This window comes from Monodelphis domestica, chromosome 6, assembly GCF_027887165.1.
Source record: "Monodelphis domestica isolate mMonDom1 chromosome 6, mMonDom1.pri, whole genome shotgun sequence".
Taxonomy (NCBI): Eukaryota; Metazoa; Chordata; class Mammalia; order Didelphimorphia; family Didelphidae; genus Monodelphis; species Monodelphis domestica.
The window spans coordinates 158,449,407-158,472,267 of record NC_077232.1 but is presented as its reverse complement, the minus strand read 5'-3'; the positions used below and the strand labels follow the sequence as shown (position 1 = coordinate 158,472,267).

Below are 22,861 nucleotides of genomic sequence, written 5' to 3'. Positions count from 1 at the left end.
ATGGTCTCCCTACCTCCAGGTTTCCCCTTCTCTAATCCATATTCCACTCAGTTGCTAAGTTTTTAAGTCCTGGTTACTAAAAAAAAATTCATGATTCTCTTTACAGAAGAAGCTATAATATCAGAATCTGAGGGAGACATTCATTCTGAAGGCCTAGATTCCAGAGCTTTTAGCAAGAATGGCATTTCCAGCACACTTTTTAAGGAGGAAAGGGAGGATTATGCTGGGACAGAGAAGGCAATAGGCAAGGAGAGTGGTTGAGAAAAAAATTTAGCAAAAGGACCAATGTATTTTCAGTGCATGAGTAGAATGTGGGATGTGCCTAAGGAATTACAACCATTATTGTAGAGCCAACTCATTGACTCATAGCCATTCTGGGAAAGAACTAGAAAAATTAATTTGTGATGAGTGATTTCAGAGAACATCTTAAGAGCCCATGATGAATGGCATCTTAACATAGCCCAAGAGCCCATAGATGTCACCCATAATGACTGTTCCTAAGAAAAATGAGAAAATATGTATTATATTAACTATCACACCTTAAAGAAAGGAAACAAAATAGATGAACATACCACAATATGTTGTTCTTTCAAATAAAAAGACTTATGGTGCCCTGTATTATATACTAGAAGGCCAGTAGTTTGAAGTATTGGACCAGCACAGTGACTACTATCAGATCCCCATAGCAGAGGAAGACAAGGAGATTGCTTTCATTGGATTTTTATCCATTTGAGATCATGCCCCAAGGCACTTTGGGGCAACTTGATGCTTTTCCAGGCTCTTATGGAGAAAGTAAATGCAGACATGAGCTATTTGCAAATATCAGTATACCTTATTGACATCATTGTCTTGGGGAGGACCTCGGAAGAATATGTGGAAAGTGTTAGACTGAGTAGAGGAAAATGTCTTAAAACTTTCCATTAACAAATGCCAATTTTTCAAAGCCTCAGAAAAGTTTGTGGGCTATGTTATATTTCAATAAGGCTAAACAATAACCCAGAAAAAATAACCTGGCCCTGTTCAAAGAATTTTTGAGAATTAAGGAATTTTCTAGGATTTGGTGACCACTAAAATTTTGTTGTTGTTTTTTTAAACCATATTTCTGTTGCTACTAGATGACTTTAAGCATTTCTAACTGAAGAAGTACAGAAATAGAAAAATAAGAGACATAAAATTGTCTTTAAATTAATAAAATCTTCCAGAGACTGGTGGATAGCCAGATGTGAACAAGCTTTCAAAGACTCAATTAGCTTTTACATGCAAGACTACGGACCTAAACAAGCCTTTTGTCCAGTATACAAATGATAAATGTAAAAGAGAATGATGGTGATATGAAACTAGTTGTATTTAACAGCAAAGTCTAACTGATAGACCTGCTCCCTTGTTCACAAGGTAATTCACATTAGACTTCATCACACTGAAAAAGATAGTTAGCTGAGAAATTCAAATAGTTGAAAGATACCTGGATAATAATCTACTGATTTATGTTCTGGCCAATACTAAATTGAATGCTGCTTGCCAGAGATGGCTAATAAGACTGACCAGTTATTAATTTGATATCTATTAGTCATGAAAGAATAATATATAACGAGATTATCTGTCCCGTTATTCAGGAAACTTTAATTTATTAAGTTTTTAATATGTGCCTCTTACATGACCCTGAAGGCCATCTGATGCCAAAACTTTGGTAATACTTGGAGGAGTATTTCTCTTCATGCTAGTTCATCAGCAAGAATACAAACAGATGAAAGATAAAAGTTTGAGACTTCTACTTGACAGCTTACTATTTACTATGTGTACTTGTTTCATTATTAAGTGAACTCTACCTCATTTGTTTGTGAATGACTGACAGAAAGAGCAGATGGCTAACAAAAGTTTGTGTTAAGTAATATAAGCTAAGAAGACAAATGGTAATATCAATGGGTTTAAGGTTACTCTGCTTGAAAGCACTTTACTATTAAGAAAATGGTAGATGATGGAGCTATAGAAAGACCAGATTAGTCAGTCCCTTCTTCTATACAAGGTATACCAACAAGCAGTTGGTACCACCTAAACTATATGGCTCTGTGGTCATGAAACCTTTACTTGATGACTTTGAATATATTGGTACAGAGAACTATAGAGCTGGTAAGAAACATATTTACTGTCCCTTTATGGCTACAAATTTTGCCAAGAAGTCTGAAACTTGTACCCAATATATGAAAAGTAACACCAATTTGTGCTACATATTCAGAGAATATTAGCATTGACAAACCTTTAGAACTTGTCTACATTGATCTTCTAACGCTACAAAGTTATATTAATCACATCTCATATATTGGTGGTTAACCTACCACTTCCTAGCATATATACAGGAATACCTAGCCAAGGGACATAAAATCTCCACAGATGTTAGAATATAGTGGGAGAGGGGGCAGCTGGGTAGCTCAGTAGATTGAGAGCCAGGCCTAGAGATGGGAGGTCCTAGGTTCAAATCTGGCCTCAGTCACTTCCCAGCTGTGTGACCCTGGGCAAGTCACTTGACCCCCATTGCCTAGCCCTTACCACTCTTCTGCCTTGGAGCCAATACACAGTATTGAATCTAAGACAGAAGGTAAGGGTTTATAAAAAAAAAAAATTAAATTAAAAAAAAAAGAATATAGTGGGAGAAGTATTTCTCAGTTGTATGGATATTCTTCCAGGATCCCTTAAAACCAAGGCAAAGACTTTGAACATGCTTTGCTCAAAAAAACATAAGCTTTGAACTTTAAGAAGTCTAGAATAGCACTTTACCACCCTTTAGGGGGCCCACAGCCTAAACATTTCAACCACACACTGATGAACATGTTAGGTATGCTAAGACCAAAACAAGAATCTTGTTGGAACCAATATGTGGCTTTTCTGATACAGAAGTACAAACTGACTAGTTTTGTTATGGATATTACAGCCTATCTATTGAAGTTTGGATGAGGGAGCAAAAGGAGGACTGAGTAAGGCAAAGAAGGAAGAATTCAAAGAGAATCATTGACTTTATATGTATCTCCTGAGTGAGAGACTGAGGCTGAGGGGAGCCTTAAGAAAAGGTCAGTTCTTTCCCAAACTTCCCCTCCCAGTATCTATCTATCCACAGACCATATAACAAAATCCACTATTTCATTACATTTCCAATAAACTTAATTTTGCCACAACCACAAAGAATCCAAAGATTAACTAGAGATGGATATAAATATAAGATTAGAAAAAGCTCAACCCCTCCCCAAATACTAGGAATTTTCTTAACTGAAAGCTTGGAGTAAATTTCTGAATTTAAAACTTTTCATCTAAAATAAACTCCCTAAAGCTGAAAAGGAGGGAACAAAGTGGACTTTAGGGACCATTATGATGCCCTTAGACTTAAGACAAGGTAATTACTATACTAGGGTATTATATACATAAACACAGTCAGTTGAGGGGAAAATAACCTTCCTAATAAAATTTTCTTACCTGCATGAGGATATAATTTAACCTAAAATAACCTAAGCAAGCAAGTAATCAAACATGTATGTATGTCTTAGTCCTTTTTTATATTCCAGACTTTTTGTTAAAACACTGAAAATATGAAGGCAAAAATGAAGTAGCTCTTGCTTTCATATATCTTTTATTCTATATGGATTGACAACATATATATATATATATTTAAGTATATATAAAATAAATACAAGTTTATTTGGGGGTAGAGTGGAGACAGTAGCAACTATAGGGAAATCAGGAAAGATATCATCTAAAAAGTTATACAAGCTGAATTTTGATGGAGACTAAGGATTCTAAGAGGTAGAGGTGAGGAGTATATATTACAAGCATTTGGGGATAGCAGGTGCAAAGGCCTAAAATGGAACATAGCAATAAATGGAATAGCAAGAAGGCTTAACCTAGTATGTAATATTTATTTGGGAAAGGAAATGGGGGGATTGGAAAAATGGGAGATAAATGGATATTGGTATGTTGCTTGTATTCATAGATTTTTATAAATTTCATTTAATATTGACTGAGTAAAGTGACTTCCACGGTCTGAGTTCAATTTTGAGGGAATCCCAAATCTAGATATAATTTCTTTTAATAGGATTTTGATCACAAATGCTGCATTGTTCTTTTTGGCAGGAAAAACTTCTGGCCATCTAGTCAGTCTGTCTATGATGACAAGGCAATACTTAAACCCTTTGTCTTTTGGCATATTGATAAAATCTATCTGTATGCATTCAAATGGAGTATATGCTAAGGGACGACCTCCTAAGCCTTTGGTCTTATAAACTCCCTGATTGAACTGCATACAATTTTTACATTTTTGACAAACCCTTATGGCATATGAGGATATTCCTCAGTACAAAGGTGCAGTCCAAAATGTCTCACTGAATCGATCACAGCTTGGGTTCCACAGTGTCCTTGTGCATGTATTGCATTGCACATGTGATAAAATAAATGTTTAAGCAGGATGGGCTTGCCTAGTTGTGAAAACCATATTCCTCTTATTTGTTTTGCTCCTAAGTTCTTTATCCATGATTGAATTTCCTGCTCATTATAGGCATTAGTTAGATTGTCCTGTTCAACTATTGAGAAATTCAATACATGTAAAGGTCCTTCACTAGCTCCAAATTTTGCTGTAATGTCAGCTCTATAGTTTCCTAAAGACACATGATCATTAGCCCCTGTGTGTGATCTACAGTGGATTATTGCCACTTCCTTGGGAAGCTGTACAGCCTCAAGAAGTTGCATTATTACTTTGGCATATGTGATCTCTTTGCCTGCACTTGCCAAAAATCCTCTTTGTTTCCAAATTTCTGCAGTGGCATGAATTACTGCAAATGAGTACTGAGAATCTGTGTAAATACTGACCTGTTTATCTTTAACGATTTGCAAAGCATTTAATAAAGCAACTAGCTCTGCCCCTTGAGCGCTCACATGCTTTGGTAAGGACGCATACCATAATGTCTCTGTTTGTGTTACTACTGCCGCTCCAGTATACCTTTCTCCGCTAACTATCATGCTTGAACCATTGGTATACATTTCAATGTCGGGTTGTTCCTGGGGAATGTCTTTTAAATCATTTCTTGGTTTTTCTACTACTGATATTGTTTCTTGGCAATTATGTATAGGTTCCCCTTCCAACGGCAGATCTGGAATCAAGGATGCCGGATTCAATGGTTAGCAACGTTTTAAAGAGATGTTTTCGTTACTTAGTAACACAATATTGAGTAACACAATATTCATATTGAGATAGTCTTTGCTGTGTGAAAGCTTGTAAATGACATTTCTTCAATATGGATTCTAGTTGGTGTGCAGAGTAGACATTAAGTTTTGATCCTAAAACCAAATCAGATGACTTTTGGATCATAGTGGCTGTGGCTGCGATTGCTCTCAAACAGGGAATCATTCCTTTCTCAGTTATATCTAGCTATGTACTATAATATGCCACTGACCTAAAATTGGGTCCTAAAGTTTGGACTAACACTCCAGAAGCCATGCCTCTTGTTTCATGTACAAAGAGCCGGTCAAGATGGCGGCTTAGAGAGAGCTAAAGTTCAGATCTCCGGAAACCCCTTCCTTACCTATCTCAAACTGTATGCTCCTAGGACACCAAAATTCAGAACAAACAACAGGATAGATCCAGGGAATGTTCCTCCTGGACCTGGATCAAAAGGTATGGCCCCCCAAAAGCCAGAACCCAAGATCACTCGGATCTAAGGGATAGGCAGAAGGAAGGTCCCAGGACCCATCCCCCCCAACCCAGAGTGCTGAGTCCGAGGCAAGAGCTGGAACTTAAGAGTCAGCAAAAGGACCCCAGGACTGGCTATTCTGAAGGCCACACCCTGAAAACAACCTGAGCCAGTCTCGGGGGCACCCAGACAGCATGGAAACAGAGAGAGACAGAGGGGAGCCTGTAGCCTCCTGGCTGGATCCTTCCTTCCGAGTCTCAGGGAAGGTCCCTGCTTTAAGACACACTCAATCCAACCCATGGGAAGTTAATCCTATCAGGAGCCCTCGGAGCTCCGGGAAGCTTTGGCCCCTCCCCCCCTCAGAGTGAAGGCCTCTCTAGTCCACAAAGGCTCTGAGATACCTCGGGGACAGTGCAAAGCCAGGCTCAGAGCGTGGGAGTAAGGCAACGAAGAAGCATCAGGAGGGAACTGAGAGCAGTAACACCCATGAACGGACAATTTGCCGGGGGCTAAAGCCTCTGAACACCAGACAGAGATAAGAAAAGCTAGATCTCCCCACTCAGAGATGGCAAACAGCACAGAAAAGCCTCAACACTCCAAGAAAAACAAGAAGAAGGGGGTGACTTTGGACACATTTTATGGAGCAAAAATACAAAATACAGAGGAGATAGAAAAGGAAACACAAGCAAATGCTCCAAAACCTTCCAAAGGAAAAGGAACCTCTCCACAAACCCATGACGAATTTGAATTGGAAATGATCAAAAAGATGGAAACCTTCTGGGAGGAAGAGTGGGAAATAATGCAAAAGAAATTCACACATCTACAAAACCAGTTTGACCAAACTGAAAAGGAAAACCAGGTTTTAAAAGTCAGAATCAGCCAACTGGAAGAAAACGAGCAAGAATTGATAAAGCAAAGCCAAAAGACCAAGAAATTAGAAGAGAACATAAAATACCTCACCGACAAGGTCATAGACTTGGAAAATAGAGGGAGAAGAGACAATTTAAGAATAATTGGACTACCAGAAAATCCAGAAATAAACAGCAAACTCAACATCGTAATACAAGAGATAATCAAAGAAAATTGCCCAGAGATTCTAGAACAAGGGGGCAATACAGCCACTGAAAGAGCTCATAGAACACCCTCTACACTAAATCCCCAAAAGACAACTCCCAGGAATGTAATTGCCAAATTCCAAAGCTTTCAAGCAAAAGAAAAAATCTTACAAGAAGCCAGAAAAAGACAATTTAGATATAAAGGAATGCCAATCAGGGTCACACAAGACCTTGCAAGTTCCACTCTGAATGACCATAAGGCATGGAACATGATTTTCAGAAAGGCAAGAGAGCTGGGCCTTCAACCAAGAATCAGCTACCCATCAAAACTGACTATATACTTCCAAGGGAAAGTATGGGCATTCAACAAAATAGAAGATTTCCAAGTTTTTGCAAAGAAAAGACCAGAGCTCTGTGGAAAGTTCAATATCGAAAAACAAAGAGCATGGAATACCTGAAAAGGTAAATATGAAGGAAAGGGAAAAGGAGAAAAATGTTATCTTTTTCTTTTATTCAAACTCTCTTCTATGAGGACTATATTTATATCAATCTATGTATATTAATATGTGGGGAAAATGTAATGTGTAAATAGGGGGAAAAGAAAGACCAAATAGAATAATCTTTCTCACACAAATATTCACACGGGAAGGGAAGGAGAAGAAAACTCCTATAAGAAGGAGAGGAAGAGAGTTTTTACTTAAATCTTACTCTCAGGGAAATCAACTCTGAGAGGGAAGAACATCCAGATACATTGGGATCTTGAATTCTATCTTACCCAACAAGGGTAGGGAGAAGGGAAAACCAAGGGGGGTAGGGGAGGAAGGAACATAAAAAAGGGAGGGAAGAAGAGGGGGGGTGGGGAAGGGAACAAAAAGTGGGGGGCTAGAAAGGGAAATATAGCAAGGGAGGGGACAAGGGGGACTGATTTAAAATAAATCACTAGATTAAAAAGTTAGCGCTGAAGAAGAAAGGTTAGAATTAGGGAAGGATATCAAAATGCCAGGGAGTCCACAAGTGACAATCATAACTTTGAACGTGAATGGGATGAACTCACCCATAAAACATAGACGAATAGTAGAATAGATTAGAATCCAAAACCCTACCATATGTTGTCTCCAAGAAACACACATGAGGCGGGTAGACACCCAAAAGGTCAGAATTAAAGGATGGAATAAGACCTTCTGGGCCTCAACTGACAGAAAGAAGGCAGGAGTTGCAATCATGATATCTGATAAAACCAAAGCAAAAATACACCTGATTAAAAGGGATAGGGAAGGTAATTACATTCTGTTAAAAGGGACTTTAAATAATGAGGAAATATCACTAATCAACGTATATGCACCAAATAATATAGCACCCAAATTTCTAATGGAGAAACTCAGAGAATTGAAGGAAGAAATACACAGTAAAACCATATTAGTGGGAGACTTGAACCAACCATTATCAAATTTAGATAAATCAAATCAAAAAATAAATAAGAAAGAGGTAAAAGAAGTGAATGAAATCTTAGAAAAATTAGAATTAATAGACATATGGAGAAAAATAAATAGGGACAAAAAGGAATACACCTTTTTCTCAGCACCACATGGCATATTCACAAAGATTGACCATACACTAGGTCACAGAAACATGGCATACAAATGCAGAAAAGTGGAAATAATAAATGCAGCCTTCTCAGATCACAAGGCAATAAAAATAACGATCAGTAATGGTACGTGGAAAACCAAATCAAAAACTAATTAAAAATTAAACAATATGATACTCCAAAATCGTTTAGTTAGAGAAGAAATCATAGAAACAATTAATAATTTCATTGAGGAAAATGACAATGGCGAGACATCCTTTCAAACCTTTTGGGATGCAGCCAAAGCAGTACTCAGAGGAAAATGGATATCCCTGAGTGCATATATTAACAAACTAGGGAGAGCAGAGATCAATCAATTGGAAATGCAAATGAAAAAACTCGAAAGCGATCAAATTAAAACCCCCCAGCAGAAAACCAAACTAGAAATCCTAAAAATTAAGGGAGAAATTAATAAAATCGAAAGTGATAGAACTATTGATTTAATAAATAAGACAAGAAGCTGGTACTTTGAAAAAACAAACAAAATAGACAAAGTACTGGTCAATCTAATTAAAAAAAGGAAAGAAGAAAAGCAAATTAACAGCATCAAAGATGAAAAGGGGGACATCACCTCCGATGAAGAGGAAATTAAGGCAATCATTAAAAATTACTTTGCCCAATTATATGGCAATAAATACATCAATTTAGGTGATATGGATGAATATATACAAAAAATACAAACTGCCTAGACTAACAAGAAGAAATACAATTCTTAGATAATCCCATATCAGAAAATGAAATCCAACAGGCCATCAAAGAACTCCCTAAGAAAAAATCCCCAGGGCCCGACAGATTCACCAGTGAATTCTATCAAACATTCAGAAAACAGTTAATCCCAATACTATACAAACTATTTGACATAATAAACAAAGAGTGAGTTCTACCAAACTCCTTTTATGACACAAACATGGTACTGATTCCAAAACCAGGCAGGTCAAAAACAGAGAAAGAAATTATAGACCAATCTCCCTAATGAATATAGATGCAAAAATCTTGAATAGAATACTAGCAAAAAGACTCTAGCAAGTGATCAGAAGGGTCATCCACCATGATCAAGTAGGATTTATGCCAGGGATGCAGGGCTGGTTCAATATTAGGAAAACCATCCACATAATTGACCACATCAACAAGCAAACCAACAAGAACCACATGATTATCTCAATAGACGCAGAAAAAGCCTTTGATAAAATACAACATCCATTCCTATTAAAAACACTAGAAAGCATAGGAATAGAAGGATCGTTCCTAAAAATAATAAACAGTATATATCTAAAACCATCAGCTAATATCATCTGCAATGGAGATAAACTAGACGCATTCCCAATAAGATCAGGAGTGAAACAAGGATGCCCATTATCACCTCTACTATTTGACATTGTACTAGAAACACTAGCAGTAGCAATTAGAGAAGAAAAAGAAATTGAAGGCATCAAAATAGGCAAGGAGGAGACCAAGTTATCACTCTTTGCAGATGACATGATGGTCTACTTAAAGAATCCTAGAGATTCAACCAAAAAGCTAATATGTTGGTGATGGAATACTATTGTGCTAAATGGAATAATAAAGTGGAGGAGTTCCATGGAGACTGGATCAACCTCCAGGAAGTGATGCAGAGCGAGAGGAGCTGAACCAGAAGAACATTGTACACAGAGACTAATACACTGTTGTATAATTGAACGCAATGGACTTCTCCATTAGTGGCGGTGTAATGTCCCTGAACAATTTGCAGGGATCTAGGAGAAAAAAAACACCATTCATAAGCAGAGGACAAACTGTGGGAGTAGAAACACCGAGGAAAAGCAACTGCCTGAATACAGCGGTTGAGGGGACATGACAGAGGAGAGACTCTAAATGAACACTCTAATGCAAATAAACATAGCAATTGGTTCAAATCAAGAAAACATGTAATGCCCAGTGGATTTACGCGTCGGCTATAGGGGGGTGGGGAGGAAGAAAAGAAAATGATCTATGTCTTTAATGAATAATGCTTGGAAATGATCAAATAAAATATTAAAAAAAAAAAAGAATCCTAGAGATTCAACCAAAAAGCTAACTGAAATGAAATAATCAACAACTTTAGCAAAGTTGCAGGATACAAAATAAACCCACATAAGTCATTAGCATTTCTATATATCTCCAACACAGCTCAGCAGCAAAAACTAGAAAGAGAAATCCCATTCAAAATCACCTTAGACAAAATAAAATACCTAGGAATCTATCTCCCGAGACAAACACAGGAACTATATGAACGCAACTACAAAACACTCTCCACACAACTAAAACTAGACTTGAGCAATTGGAAAAACATTAACTGCTCATGGATAGGACGAGCCAATATAATAAAAATGAACATCCTACCCAAACTTATTTATCGATTTAGTGCCATACCCATTGAACTACCAAAATACTTCTTCACTGATTTAGAAAAAACCATAACAAAATTCATTTGGAACAACAAAAGATCAAGGATATCCACGGAAATAATGAAAAAAAAAAACACAAATGATGGGGGCCTTGCAGTCCCAGACCTCAAACTATATTACAAAGCAGCAGTCATCAAAACAATTTGGTACTGGCTAAGGGACAGAAAGGAGGATCAGTGGAATAGACTTGGGGCAAGCGACGTTAGCAAGACAGTATACGATAAACCCAAAGATCCCAGCTTTTGGGACAAAAATCCAGTATTTGATAAAAACTGCTGGGAAAATTGGAAGACAGTGTGGGAGAGATTAGGAATTGGTCAACACCTCACACCCTACACCAAGATAAATTCAAAATGGGTAAATGACTTAAACATAAAGAAGGAAACCATAAGTAAATTGGGTAAACACAGAATAGTATACATGTCAGACCTTTGGGAGGGGAAAGACTTTAAAACCAAGCAAGACATAGAAAGAATCACAAAATCTAAAATAAATAATTTTGACTACATCAAATTAAAAAGCTTTTGTACAAACAAAACCAATGTAACTAAAATCAGAAGGGAAACAACAAATTGGGGAAAAATCTTCATAGAAACCTCTGACAAAGGTTTAATTATTCAAATTTATAAAGAGCTAAATCAATTGTACAAAAAATCAAGCCATTCTCCAATTGATAAATGATAAATTTATCAATTTACCAATTTTTATCAATAATTTATCAATTAAATGGGCAAGGGATATGGATAGGCAGTTTTCAGATAAAGAAATTAAAAGTATTAATAAGCACATGAAGAAGTGTTCTAAATCTCTTATAATCAGAGAGATGCAAATCAAAACAACTCTGAGGTATCACCTCACACCTAGCAGATTGGCTAACATAACAGCAAAGGAAAGTAATGAATGCTGGAGGGGATGTGGCAAAGTAGGGACATTAATTCATTGCTGGTGGAGTTGTGAACTGATCCAACCATTCTGGAGGGCAATTTGGAACTATGCCCCAAAGGCAATAAAAGAATGTCTACCCTTTGATCCAGCTATAGCACTGCTGGGTTTGTACTGTAAAGATAAAAATTTAGTGGAGACTGAGGCAGGTAGAAATTAGTTTCTCTCTGCAAGGAGTATTATATTTTTTAGAGGTTTATTAAGGATTAAAGAAAATACAGGATAAGGAAAACGTGCCTAGGCAAGAGGCCTAGACAAGACCTCACCTACATTATGGAAAGAGCCACGTCTGCTCCAAAATGGAAGTCCAAAAAGAGACCCAAAAACCTTTGCCACCAGCTTAAATCCTTCCTCGATCTCGGCCCACCTCAGAATTCCCATGAGATTACAAAGCATTTTGGGGAAGTGGAGCAAGGGCTTGTGGGGATTGAAGTGCAGAGTTCAAGTCTCAATTTTACATACCCCCGTTTGATTCTCTGGGAAGAAGTCCTTCCCCAAAGGATCATAAAAACATAATCAAATTAAAGATTACAATAATTTGAGGATAAGAGAAAAACAAAAACAAAACCAATAATTACTGGACACATTGACAGAAAGCCAGTTAGGGGGCAGTCCCCTTTGGCATGAAAGTATACATACAAATAAATGTTCAATCAACTACACCCAAAGTTCATTTTTGTGCAGCTTGTAGTCTGTAGGCTTCTTCATGGTGGCTTCTCTAATAGTTCAGTTCTGGATTCAGAGAGGTAGCTTCTTTTTCACCTAAAATTCTTCTCAAAAGGAATTTAAAATTTGAAATTTAAAATAATATTTTTTTTTTACATTCCCCCCGTTAAGAGGGTGATTAAAAAACTGGGATCACTTAGGCATGCATGGCTGAGGTATATGAATCAATTGGTAAGAGAAATTAACAAAAACATCAGAAAAATCCAAAAGAAAAGAAAAAATTTCTGGATGAAAATATAGACTATCAAAGTGTTATGTGTAAAAATTCCAAGTAAAAGAAAAATAAATCTATAACAGGTCCTTGAATCAGGGCCCAATTAAAATGATCTAAGCAATGATGCATTTACCCAGTCAATAGCCAGGACTACAGAAATGTACCACACTATGAGATGCAGAAAAGGAAGGGACCAGATTATAGAAGCCAAGTTTTGGGGATACTTGTCTGTGCGTATCTTCAGAGTGAGTGTGGACACAAGGAAAGCCTATATCTAGCAATGATAAAGACAGTAACCTTGAGTCTTCACACTAGGTTCAAGACCTTTGTATTGGCCTAGAAGTGCATCAATCCATCCTGGATTGGCTTTCTTTGTCCCTGTGCAATGGCTCTTGTGTGTATATCTTGTCCTGGAATCAGACAGAATCATTAAGCAAAGTCCCATAATTTATTTAAATAATTAGTGGCATTGTTTTTATAGTCATAAGCTTGTTGGGCATGCTCTGACAAATGTATCTTAAATGTATCAGTAGTATTGAAAAATCAAAAGGTTAAAGAAAATCTTAATGCTGGTGACATGTGCTTGAAATATAAAAAGGAGAGAAAAATAATAAAAAATACTGAAAAGTATATTGCACATGCAAGAAAATATAATAATAAAAGAGCTTTAAAATTTTTTAAAAATATAGCTTATAATCATTGACACTCTGTGTCAGCTAAGAAAATATAAAATGCAAGGCTTTCTCACCAAAAATGAGATCCATTTCCTCTTTGTATCTGGCCATGTTCACTGTGAGTAGAAGGCAAATGAATTGAACAAGGTAACAATTTTTTCATTTTTAAAAATACAGTAGTACAAATATGTAGTTATCAAAATCCCCCAAATTCTCAATAGCCCAATTAATTATAATAGCAAACAAACACTATCATATTTCACATAAGTTGTATGACATTTAAAAGCCTATGAATTGATGGACATTTGTCACAATTTTTTACAAACGTAGCAATCTTTCAACCTTGGTAATAAACATATTTTTTAAAACAAAGTAAAACTCATCTTGGATTAAGAACATAATCAAGAAATCTATATATCATTCTGGTGCAAGTAAATATTGCAAGTAAAATAGTGAGCTGAAGAGTATAAATAAAGGGATGCTCCTTTTTTGGAGGCTTATTTGGGGTACAAATGCCCTGAGATTAACTGCCCAACTTCCATTCACATATTTAGAAATGCGGGAAGGTTGGGGGTTATAAAATGTATTTCACTTCAGCTACTATTGGCCTTACCTCATGGTAGGGGCAGGCAAAAATAACCAGAGATTGTTAAGAAAAAAATTCCAAAAATCATATTTAAAAAACCCTTAAAATCATTTGAGATATTTAGCATATTAAATTTTCCAAAGGTTGTTATACAATTATAACCAGTCCTGAAGTCCATCCATCCTCTGTGACAATTTACAAAGTGAAAAATAGAAAAACTGTTTTTTTTTTCATATGGGCTTAATTACAATAATATTTGTTCAATAGTTATAGGGGAAAAGCAACAGAATTTTAAAACTCAGTGCATTCAAAATAAATTCAATTAACCTTCAGTGTAACAGAATAATATTCAATCCAGTAATATATGAATTTAACATCACAAAGTTAAATCTTAAACCAAGCAAATATCAAAATGCAATAGAAATACAGAGATTTTTTATAAACCATTGGAGTCTGAAATGCCTTAGAATATTGCCTTTAGTCTCTTCAAAGTTCATTGGGGGTTTATCCATTTAAATGTCTATTGTCAGAAGGCAGAGTGATAAAGGCTAGGCAATGGGGTTTAAGGGATCTGCTCAGGGCCCCACAGCTGGGAAGTATTTGAGGCCAGATTTTAACCCAGGACCACATGTCTGTAGGCCTGGCTATCAGTTCGCTGAGCCACCCATTTGCCCCTTCAAAGTTGAATCTTTGAGCTGAATCTTTCTTCTGGCACGCAGGTGAAATCAATGAAATTACCAGAACAGACAAAAGGTATCCTTTTAAATAGCCCATTGCTTAAAAGTCTGTTTGAGGCATCTGTTTCTTCTCCTCTCCCCTGCTACGAACCCCCTGTGGTCAATACCCCCATCCACGTGGAGGCTTAGCCTAAGGGAAAATTACCCGTTCTCCTTTCCCTCTCACCTCTCTCCTCTGCCCACGTGGCCAATACTGTTACCAGCTGGTCGAAATGAGTCCTGAGCGATGAGTGAATCTGCTCCGAGGATCTGGGTGATGAGTTGGCTGGGGTCGCTCTCGTGGGTCTGGGGCACAGAAACAGGCAGGCAGGGCCGGAGGGCCGGTGAGAGGCCATGAGCAGGAGCTGGAGCGGCTGCCGGGGTGGGCAAGGCCGGGACCAGGTACCAGGTGAGGATGATCGGGGCTGCAGGCTGCAGGCAGGAAGCGACGGGGCCGAGCCGGGTGGGGTGGGCGGCAAAAGCAACAGGTCCGGAGCCTGTAGCAGCTTTGCGAGGGTAAAAAAACCTTGGCCAGAGAGATATGGCTCAAAAAAATTTCTAGGTACTAGATATTAAAAGTTGAACTAAAGATCAGAAAAGAAATCAGAAGATTGAGTTTTTTCTCCCTAAGTGGTTATGCCAACTGTAAAGATAAAAATTTAGGGGAGACTGAGGCAGGTAGAAATTAGTTTCTCTCTGCAAGGAGTATTATATTTTTTAGAGGTTTATTAAGGATTAAGGATTAAAGAAAAGACAGGATAAGGAAAACGTGCCTAGGCAAGAGGCCTAGACGAGACCTCACCTACATTATGGAAAGAGCCACGTCTGCTCCAAAACGGAAGTCCAAAAAGAGACCCAAAAACCTTTGCCACCAGCTTAAATCCTTCCTCAATCTCGGCCCACCTCAGAATTCCCATGAGATTACAAAGCATTTTGGGGAAGTGAAGCAAGGACTTGTGGGGATTGAAGTGCAGAGTTCAAATCTCAATTTTACAGTACCCCAAAGAGATAATGGGGGAAAAGACTTGTACAAGAATATCCATAGCTGCGCTCTTTGTGGTGGCCAAAAATTGGAAAACGAGGGGATGCCCTTCAATTGGAGAATGGCTGAACAAATTGTGGTATATGTTGGTGATGGAATACTATTGTGCAAAAAGGAAAAATAAAGTGGAGGAATTCCATGGAGACTGGAACAACCTCCAGGAAGTGATGCAGAGCGAGAGGAGCAGAACCAGCAGAACATTGTACACAGAGACTAATACACTGTGGCATAATTGAACGTAATGGACTTCTCCATTAGTGGCGGTGTAATGTCCCTGAACAATCTGCAGGGATCTAGGAGAAAAAACACTATCCATAAGCAGAGGACAAACTGTGGGAGTAGAAACACCGAGGAAAAGTAACTGCCTGACTACAGCAGTTGAGGGGACATGACAGAGGAGAGACTCTAAAGAACACTCTAAAGCAAATAATAACAACATGGCAATGGGTTTGAATCAAGAACACATGTGATGCCCAGTGGAATCACGCATTGGCTATGGGGGTTGGGGGCGGAAAAGACAATGATCTTTGTCTTTAATGAATAATACTTAGAAATGATTAAATAAAATATTATTTATTAAAAAAAAGATTGACAAAGTGAGCAAAGGAGAGTGATAAGTGTTGGGACACTAATGCATTGCTAGTGGAGTTGTGAATTGGTCCAACCATTCTGGAAGGCAATTTGGAACTATGCCCAAAGAGCTTTAAAAAATGGTCTGTCCTTTGATCCAGCCATACCACTGCTGGGTTTACACCTCAAAGAGATCATAAGGAAAAAGACTTGTACAAAAATATTTAGAGCCATACTCTTTGTGGTGGCAAAAAACTGGAAAATGAGGGGGTATCCATCAATTGGGGAATGGCTGATTAAATTGAGGTATCTGTTGGTGATGGAATACTATCATGCTGAAAGGAATGATGAACTGGAGGAATTCCATGTGAATTGAAACAATCTTCAGGAATTGATGCAGAGTGACAGAAACAGAACCAGGAGGACATTAAACACATTGACGGATACATTGTGGCACAATTGAATGTAATATGCTTCTCTACTAGCAGCAATGCAGTGACCCAGGACAATTCAGAGGAATTTATGAGAAAAAATGCTATCCACGTCCAGAGAAAGAACTGTGGAAGTAGAAAAACATATGATTGATCATGAAGCTCAATATGGATATAATTAGGGTTTTTATGTGAAAAGATCACGCTACTGCAAATATGAATAACATGGAAATAGGCTTTGAACAATGATACATATATAACCCAGTGGAACTACTTGTCAGCTCCATGAGTGGGGAAGAAAAATGGGGGGAGGGAATCATGAATCATGTAACCACCAGAAAATATTTTAAAGAAAAAAAAAGAATTAATTTTTTTAATTGTTTTTACATGAAATTGAGGGAAAAATAAAAAGATTAACAAAGTGCTTTTAATACAGTATTGAATTTGATCTTCACAAAAACCTTGTGTTTCCAGTGTTGCTATTATCACCCCTATTTTACAGATGCAGAAACTGAAATACACAGGGGTTTGATGAACTCTTCATTACGAAATAGACTTCAAACATATAAGTGTTTGAATCCTATTAGAACCCAAGCCTTCATAATCCCATCTCTATCCTTATTTTCACTAAGCCATATGTTTCAATATTCCTTCATGGACTTCCTTAGGAGAATCAGAGAATTCTGATTCTTGTTAGACCTATGTGAAGATTCAAGTATGATGATTGGTACTTCAAAATAGAAAAGACCATTGCACTGCCCTGGGACTTTTTTGTATAAATAGGATCAAAGATAAAATGGAAAGTATAGCTATGGACTAATGTACCCTGAACCTACTTTTTTTAGTGTTAACTTAGACTCCCTGAGGAGGCTCTGGTATTCTTAATGAAATCTAAAGCATCTAAGCAGCCTCTAAGCCATGGACAATGAAAGCCAGTAATTTTTTTTTTAATTTTTCAAACCCTAAGAAGAGGGAATATATGTATTTGTGATAGGGGAGAGTTGCTTAACACTTTCCAGCAAGGAATATTACCAAATAAAGATAAGTCTTGAAACATTTTTCCACATTTTAACTTTTTAAAAAACATTGTTCATTATTTAAGACTATATAGATGTCCATATCTCCTCCCTTAATGTATTTGGTGATTAAAAGCATTAGACAGAGTGACACAAGAGTAGAGGACTCATTACTGGTACCAGAAGATAATTAGTCACTCCTAATACGACTTCATCAGTCTCATTGGGCAATTCTGCATTTCCCACCAACTTTTCTGAAAGCTAAGCTAAGGATTTCTTTTCTGAAATGGGCTTGGAGATGCAGAACTTAGATTAGGGCGAATTTTAATGCATTTTTTTCTTTATACATATTAGACCAATGAGTGTAGTTGTGGCATACTTTTTTTTTAAATGTATAGATGACTAAGTTTTTCAAAGGTTTATACTTAAAATGAGGATTATTTAAAATTGGTAATAATTTGCTGGGGTTGTTTTTATTTTTAAAATAATTATCTCATTTCTTTAAAGTCATTCTTACTAAAAGCACATAGTAAGACTTGATGTTAGATTTATATTGCCATAGTAAGTTGTCAAAATAATAGCAGTTTTTAAAATATTGATTTTCAACTAATAAAACTCTTACATTTGGTTATTTTTTCAGAGAAAAAATAGTATCTACTCTCAACAAGAAACTAAAAGGAAAAAATACTACTTACTAGAATGTCTGGATGAATCAGAACACTTAAATGACCTCTTATATACTAGCTATACCATCCTATTTATGTATTTGCAATTCTATCCAATTATTATATATATTTTCCTTTAGAGAAAAATATTGTGTCAATAGTTATAAAAGAATATAATTTAGAGTGAATCACTAAGAAGATCAGGAAATACGAAAGGTACTGGCAGCAAAGAACATACTTAGCGAAGTATAAAATTGGCTAAGAAAGCTTATGATTTATTCATTTAATCAGTCAGCATATATTTACTAAGCACCTAGGATGTTTGAGGCCCATTGTGATATTGGACACCGTGAGGGATACTATGAAAAATTGCTAACTCCAGGAAGATACTTTTAAAAGAGTTTTTTTTTTCTTTGCTATTTAGAGCCCTAGACACATTTGTAGTAAAATCTCATATTAATACTAGTTAGTATATCAAGGATTTACGTATAAAAGAGAGCAAATTAACTCTCAAAGTATATCACCTTTATGCAACAGAAGCTTTCTATAATAAGGTTAGCCTAAGAGATGGGTATTAGACTTGGCCCTCGATATTCATGTTAGGAAGGCATTATATACTGTGTTTAGTTTGTTATCCAGTTAGACCTCAAAGTATTTCTATATGTTTTCCAAATGTTTTGAAAATCACTAGCACTTGTTGCTACTCAAAGTAGTTATGACATAAATAGCCCAAAAGTCTTTCCAGTCAGCAAATTAATTAATTGACCACCTGGTCAATTAGAAGAATTAGAATTTAGAAATAAAAAAAAACTGGTGATATGGGGTAGGGGGAGCAGGAAATAGTCCCTCCTCTCAAGAAGCTCACTAATGGGAGAGACTTCTTGAAAACAGCTTTGTACAAACAAGATGATCAAGATAAACTGGAGATCATTCAGAGATTAGTATTCAAAAGAATTGGGAAAGGATTCCCTTAAAAGATGAAGTTTTAGCTGAGACTTGAAGAAGTCAGGGAGGGCAAGAGATGGAGATAAGAAGGGAAAGAATTCCAGGCAAGAACAGGCAGTGTGAAAATGCCCAGTGTTGAAAGATGCAGTGTTATCATGTAAATGCTTAGTTACTGGGTAAGAAAAGGGAAGGGGTCAGTACTTGAGGGCAAGAGGGTGTTTGAGAAGAGGGGAAGTGAGATGCAAGAAGAGTATAAAATTTGGAAGGTTAATTTTTTTTTTAATGCCCCATATTTTGCCAAGAAAGTATGTCTTAAATTTGGCTAGTATTCCTAAACAGAAGACATTGGTCCATTGAAAAACTTTAAATAACTGGCCTAAATGGTTGTCATTGGATTAGAAAAAGTATATAGGACAAAAATGCCATTATAAACCTAAAGCCTTCAAATATCCCTTCTCCTTTCAATTAATTGGATGCCAAAGCAATCCTTAGAGATGCCTAACTCAAATGATCTGACGGGTTCAGATTGTAAGCAGGCAAAGTCAAACCCAATCCATCCTGGAAAGATGAGCCAATTATTGACTCGAATTCTGATCCAGAGAAGGAAATGGAAAGAATCTAAAATTTTTAAGACATATTTACTACTTTCTCCACAATAGATAGGGTTCCTTAGAGCAGACTAAGAAATCATTCCACTCCCTAGAGAATCCTGCAGATAACCCAGGAACCATTTTTTTTTATTTTTAATTTTATTTAATTAGATGATTTAGAATATTTTTCCAAGGTTACAAGACTCATTTTCTCCCCCCCTCCAACCCCCTTTCCGTATCTGACGCACAATTAACCCAGGAACCATTTTAATTGAAAACCTCATTATAGGGTGGCTGAGGGAGGAATATTCTGTGGCACTACCCATGACATCTGATCTTTAACAACTATAGTTTCTTTAAGATGGTATGGAAGGAACTCGCCCTTCAGATTTGCACCAAACAGTGCCTTTTCCACTTATCCACCATCAACTACAGAGGGAATTAATATAGTTGGAAAAGTCTGTGGACATTATTTTTAATTTTTAGTTAACTTTAAAAGAATGTTAATATTCAACTATAGTTATTTTAATACAGAATGTGTTATTCTCTTCTTAGAATGCCAGGTCTAGAGTCAGGCCATGTTCAAATGTGGCCTCAGAAACTTAATAATTATATGACTCTGGGCACATCATTTATTCCATTTGCCTCAATTTCCTCATCTGTAAATTGAGGATTATAAGAGCACCACTTTACAAGATTGTTGTGAGAAGCAAGTGAAATAATGATATAAAGTGCTTAGCATAATGCCTAACGTATAATAAGAGCTATATAAATGTTAGTTATCATTATTGTTATTATTTTCTTCTCAAGACAGTAGCTTCTTTTACTATTCTATATATTTTGAAAGTGCTCAGTTGTAATTAGTCAGGAAAACCTGTTTTACATGGAAACTCAGATACTTATTAATTGTGTGACCCTATGCAAGTCACTTAACTTCTCTCTCATTTTTCTCATCTGAAAAATGAAAGCCTATACTTAAAGGCCTCCATGCATTAAATCTATGATTCTTTGATCTTAACAATAAAGGTTCATCTGTACAATTGGTATCTTTTTTTTTGAGAAAGATGCACATATATATTCATTGTGTTCTCTCATGTTATATTGTCATTTTAAAAGACAATTCCTTTACCCTTCTCTGTTTCCTTCCCTTTTTTCACAACTATTACAATTATGCAGCACATTTTGCAGTATGGCTGTTGTCCTGCTTCTGTTTTTTCTTTTGTTTTTAATGATTGAGGCGTTTTTCAGAAAGCTTCTGATTCCTTCTGTCTGTCCATTTGTGCGCCCACCTATAAGGAATTTAGTGATCCCTATCCACACAGGTTTGTAGCTCTTTTTCTATTACTCAATCCCAGGATTTGAATTCCTAACTCCCTCAGTGATTTCTCGCTGTATTACTATATTTCTTCTTCAAACAAAATTCCTACCACCTATCCAGCTTAGCCTGTGGAAGAAGATGCAGATTATTTTTCTCTTTTATTCTAATTCCTAAAAATGCCATAGGGATAGAGCCAGAGTATAGACCTATGATTTCTTTGCTATAGAGAACTCCCTCATAGGAAATTCCTCTATCATTGCAGGTTAGCACCTTCTCTGCAATTTACAGTCTTGAAGAATTGCTTGGAGCATTGAGTTAAGTGGCTTGCCCAAAGTGACACCATCAGTATATATCCAAGGTGGGATTTGAACCCAGGCTTTTCTGTTGGCTCAGAAGCCAGTTCTTTAGCTTCTGTGCCATGTTGTCTCAGATACAACAATAAAAATTCAGGTAATTTTCGTATTTGGGATTTAGGAAACCTATTTGGGGAAAGGCTATCCACCCCCTAGGAGTTTTAGGGTAAAACATCTAGGAAGATAAAATGGAAAATGTTGAAGTTCACAGATGAATAATTTCAGTTAATCTTGTCTACTATAAGAATTTAAATTTAGGTTTTTATGCTAATATGAAAGTTCTAAAGTAATATTGTGGTTAATGATTTTTAAATTAACTCTTACCTCACGAGTCTGTTAGCCTCTCTTAACAATTTAGTTAATAGAGATATAGTAAAAGAGAGAGATGTAGGAAGGAAGTAGAAAGTATTGCCTAGCTAGATACCCTATAATTTGTCTGAAGAAGTCCAGTTCACTACCCAGCAAGGGCTCCCTCAAATCCCGATATCCATATGGAGTCATGATAGTCTCTTAAGTCAGGAGTCCTAGTTGTGTCTTCAGCAAGGGTTCCACCAGTGTAAGCTTCTTCCTTCTGTGCCAGTCACTCATTCAGCAGGCCTCCAGCACAGAAAGCTCCAGCCCAATAGAATCCTCCTCCAGCCCTGGTCACAGGTACAGAGTCCCCAAAGACAAACTCAATGGAGAAGTTCAAAGAAGAAGTCCCTTGGACAAGAAGTACAGGACTTTTTATGGTCCTTTTTCCATGTCACTTCCTGTCCCTTCCCCACTTTACAGGAACCAATGCCTAGCATTGGTGGCCTCTGGCACAGTGACCTCTGGAATTGTCACCCATTGTAGTAAATGACTTGTGAACTCTCATACTTAGTGACTGGTAAGGTACTAAGTAGTGGTACATAAGTTTTTGATTGATTAACTTAAAAGTTGCTGATTGATAAAGAGAGTTTGATTTACTCTTCTCACTACATATCTGGGTGATAGCTTTAACTTTCTTCTAGTTCTCTTTTTCTTATATTGTGAAACCTAAGTGAAATAAAAGATGAACTTTTCCCCATGAGGTCCATGAGGATTCATTAGAATCCCAGGTTAAAACCCCCTGTTCTAAAATCTGCTTCCTCCAGTCCTTAGGTCTCAGTTTGGAATCTCTAGACTTTAAGCAGGTTACTTTCTGTACCTTCTTTGCTAGTAGATATTCCTAATCATCTGGTCTGCAATAAATTTATAATTGCTTGCTTCTTCCCAGATTCATTGATTATGGAGCTAGGAAAGAAATGTCTTATCTTCTGACTTTCTGGATAAAAGAAG

General features: G+C 36.8%; 1 protein-coding gene across 10 annotated transcripts in view; it reads left to right on the top strand.

Moving 5' to 3' along the window:
- The window catches only part of SCLT1 (sodium channel and clathrin linker 1), a 205,783-nt gene that overhangs the window by 136,589 nt on the left and 46,333 nt on the right, over nucleotides 1-22,861 (top strand). Inside the window, exon 19 of one of the 10 annotated variants that reach the window (XR_008912892.1) lies at nucleotides 2,927-3,062. The exons of the other annotated variants lie outside the window; for them this stretch is intronic. The gene's annotated coding sequence lies outside the window, so the exon portion shown is untranslated. The remainder of the gene's footprint in view (nucleotides 1-2,926; nucleotides 3,063-22,861) is intronic. 10 annotated transcript variants of the gene reach the window in all.